This window comes from Bactrocera latifrons, unplaced genomic scaffold (assembly GCF_001853355.1).
Source record: "Bactrocera latifrons isolate USDA-ARS-PBARC rearing strain unplaced genomic scaffold, ASM185335v1 scaffold_6, whole genome shotgun sequence".
Taxonomy (NCBI): Eukaryota; Metazoa; Arthropoda; class Insecta; order Diptera; family Tephritidae; genus Bactrocera; species Bactrocera latifrons.
Genome location: NW_017537267.1, coordinates 2212331 through 2216603, shown reverse-complemented (window position 1 = coordinate 2216603; position 4273 = coordinate 2212331). Strand labels below are relative to the sequence as shown.

The 4273-nt window shown below is 36.2% G+C and overlaps 1 protein-coding gene across 2 annotated transcripts in view; it reads left to right on the top strand.

The window, feature by feature from the left end:
* Positions 1-4068: 4068 nt before the first annotated feature.
* The window catches only part of LOC108974980 (laminin subunit gamma-1), a 10522-nt gene continuing 10317 nt past the window's right edge, over positions 4069-4273 (top strand). Inside the window, exon 1 of one of the 2 annotated variants that reach the window (XM_018943157.1) lies at positions 4069-4142. The gene's annotated coding sequence lies outside the window, so the exon portion shown is untranslated. Of the gene's footprint in view, positions 4155-4273 lie in introns of both variants that reach the window. The other variant, XM_018943156.1, reaches the window with a different exon arrangement.

Here is a 4273-nt window from a genome sequence, read left to right as displayed (position 1 = left end):
CGGTTTAGAGCAGCTTACATTATTGATATTTCACATATATGAGCAACCATCCAAGTGAAAAAGTTGGCAAAATTCCGAATTTTCTGTCGCCGATATCTCGCTTGAAACAGAATTTATTTATTTATTTCGTTGCATTTTCACTTTGGTGGAATAATAGTAAAACGGCGGCGTACGCAGAAATGTTTTTCCCAGGAATTTTATTGCATTAGTTGTTGTATTTCAACACGGCGGCGAAGAACTGATAAGGAGCATGCAGCAGCTTCTTTGTAAAATATGGTCGGACGAAAGCATGCCCAACGATTGGAATTTAAGTCTGCTATATCCAATCCTCAAAAAAGGAGACCTCGCAGACCTGGAAAATCAACAACCGACCAGACGCAGAAATATTTTTCCCAGATATTCACCATGCGCCAAATCTTGAAAAAGACCCGTGAAAGGAGAATCGACACTCACCACCTCTTCGTCGATTTCAAAGCTGCTTTTGACAGCACGAAAAGGAGCTGCCTTTATGCCGCGATGGCTGAATTTGGTATCCCCGCAAAACTTATACGGCTGTGTAAGCTGACGTTGACCAGCACCAAAAGCTCCGTCAGAATCGGGAAGAACCTCTCCGAGCCGTTCGATACCAACCGAGGTTTCAGACAAGGCGATTCCTTATCGTGCGACTTTTTCAACCTGCTTCTGGAGAAAATAGTTCGAGCTGCGTAACTAAATAGAGAATATATCATCTTCTATAAGAGTGTACAACTGCTGGCGTATGAACAATATCATCGGCCTCAACACCCGCCCCGTTAGTTCTGCTTTCTCCAGACTGAGCAATTAAGCAACACAAATGGGTGTGGCAGTGATCGAGGGCAAGACGAAATATCTCCTGTCATCAACCAAATAGTCGTCGCACTCGCGACTTGGCACTCACGTCACTGTTGACAGTCATAGCTTTGAAGTTGTAGATAATTTCGTCTATCTTGGAACCAGCGTAAACACCACCAACAATGTCAGCCTAGAAATCCAACGCAGGATAACTCTTGCCAACAGGTGCTACTTCGGACTGAGTAGGCATTTGAGAAGCAAAGTCCTCTCTCGACAAACAAAAACCAAACTCTTTAAGTCACTCATAATACCCGTCCTGCTATATGGTGCAGAGTCTTGGACGATCACAACAACGGATGAGTCGACGTTGCGAGTTTTCGAGAGAAAAGTTCTGCGAAAGATTTATGGTCCTTTGCGCGTTGGCCACGACGAATATCGCATTCGATGGAACGATGGGTTGAAGGAAATCACAAGTCTATGACTTTTAAAATGCCAAAGATATATGACATCAACACGAGTATAGATGACAAACTCCTGGCAAATCATTCGAGAGTTTATCTCTGCTCATAAAGTTTTAGGATGCAATATGTCCAGATTAATTTTTTGAATATATTCGTATCAGATAAAAGCAGAAAAGCAAAGAAAAATCGTCAATATATTATACAAATTAAAACGCGCTACAGAGAAAAATCGTTAGAATTATTTCTTGTGGATTTCTATTAGTGAATAATCCCCCATTTTACTGTTAAAATGAAATGGATTTAAGATTTAAAATATATTATTATACTATCTAATTTGCCTCAGTTCCCTGTATAGAGCATATGCTATGAGAGATATACTACATATATGAACGGATGCAAGAAATCAGTAAGGAAATAAAAACAATTAATTGCTTGCCAGTGTAATTTGCTTCCAAGATGTCCTAGTGTATATTAATTACACTGCCAACATGTCATTTAAGGCCAAAAAAGGTGCTCACGTGTATTGTGAAAAATTTTTAATTTTTTCCAATTCGAGGAAAAATCGGATTACAGATTTTGTGATTGGAGTTCTGGTTGCTTATTTTTGACATCAATCTGTCTGTTAAAGTCTATGGAATAAAATATGTGAATATTATGTATATATGTTTGTCTACTGCAAAAAGGGGTTGATAAGCAGCTTATGATTGACATGCAAAGGGATATTCAAAAAAAATTCAATATTGCAAATTTTGTATGACAAATATGAATATTAATATGGTCTGTCGTTGTAAGTAGTGAATTTTTCACATCAAAGTCATATAGCAAATAAGGTATCGATTACAACATATTGTAAATTAGAAAATAAAAATATAATGCCGATGTATAATGCATGCATGGTTCATTCTTTCAATATTTATCATTTACAACAAGAACACTGCCAAAAGCAAAAACCATGATATGGAGAGGAAAATAACTAATGTTAAACATGTGATTTCATTAGATGACAAGAGTTGAGCTTATTGAATTTTTCGCAGCCAAGTTAGTACTTAGCAGCTTTACTATCATATGTATAATCTGCTGATATATGTATTATGTGAAGGAATTTCTAAAAATTTTTGGAATAGTTTGGTTTGGTTCCCTATCGCAGATGGCAGATGGAAAACAGCATTTTCGGCATATTGTACTGTTTTATAATCAAAAAAGTTAAAAAAGTGCAGTTCCAGCTAGGCGGACATTTTTTAATGTATACAAAGAAGATTTGCTGACTGAACGCCAATGCCAAAATTTGTTTCCCAAATTTCGTTCCGAAGGACTATTGAAGCCATTGTGTATAAAACAAAGTCCGTTGGCTGAATAAATTTGTCTAAAGCGAATGTTCAGAAACACATGAAACGCATATGTTTTTGAAGCTTGACATATGGGTTTCGCATATTCTTCCAAAACAAAGTTTTCTTCGTCGCATTAACGACTATGATTTGGTTATCAAATGTCAAAAAAGTGAAAAAAATGTAAAGCACAAGAGATTAGCTGAAATTGAATGTTGGATTCAGTCCAAAATGACTTGGTCAATAGAATATATGTTGTGTTCCACGTAGATAATACGAGATTTCATACTATTTGGATGACTTATTAAAGCCTTTGCAGCTTGAATTACTTGTCTACTACTTGTTCCTATCTCTGCACATTCTTTCACCTTAAACCAGGAAGTCAAAACCTACTGAGACCAGTTTTTGACCTTCAAAGGTAAACACAATGAGTGTGGAATCAATCTCTTGTCATATATATGGTAAAAGATATTGCATTAAAATAAAGAATATATAAATTCATAAAATGTTTTAAACAGAAAAAAAGTCGTGTTTAAATTGAGCTAAGAAAGCTTTCTTTGACTTTGTGGAAAACCCAATATATGTATATTGTGAAAAAAGTACCCGGTAGTTGTAAATAAAATGCTAAATATATATCAATATTTATTTTGTCGTCTTCAAAGTAAGAGCCACCAGATGTAATAGATGTCAACTATTTTTACAGCCAACGAAACACTTTTCATATAAACATTTTGGCACGGCTCTCAGCTGCTTCAGCGAGTTTTGTTTTATCTCTTCGAACGAAAACGGATTCCATTTGATTGATTGTTTGCATGTCTAACTCATAAACCCTTGTCTCATCGGTAGTTATAATGCTCTCCATGAATGTGGGATTGGAACTCGAACGATCAAGCATATCCAAAGAGACCTGTTGACTGTGCTCGTTTTGAAAAAAAAGTCAGATTTATAGTAAGAAGTCGAACAAGAACGCGTTTCATATCCAAATTTATTCGAATGAACTTGCAACAGATGTCGAGCTCTCTTGTCATCTTTCTAACACTTGCCTGACGATTTTTAAGCACCACATTATTCACGTTCTTAATCTTTTCATCAGTTAGAAAGGTCGTAGGCCGTCCAGAACGAGGTCGTCTTTAATGATCTCACGACCGTCTTTGAAAGCTTTGTACCACTCTTAGGTTTTTTGATAAAAATATCTTGTTATTTATTAGCCCTCGAGATTGTTTCAATTTAGAATTCTCTCTTTATCAGTGCATAAGTGTTTTTAATAGACAGGTGTTAGTCTTAAATTATGTTGCAAAACGTGTGACAGACGCAACAGCTGATCAACATAGACCGGTTGACACACTTCAGAACAACTTACCAACGACGCAACCACTCTCTCATTCTCACTCGCTGATAAAAGCGATGAGCTTTTTTTCGGAGCGTCGATCAAACTAAAAACGAAATCACTCAAGCCACACTTCAGGTGGCCATGGACTTGAACTGCAGCTGACTGGTCAGCAAGAAGTTAGTATGATCAGAGCTGTACGCGTTTGTAGTACAAACGGTAAATTGAGAAGTGAGCGAAAACAAAAAAAAATATTACAATAAAGAATTGAATAGCGAAAAATTGTGAAGTGAAATATTTTTTATAATAAAAAAAAATGTTTAATAAAAATAAATACTTTTTCTAGTATC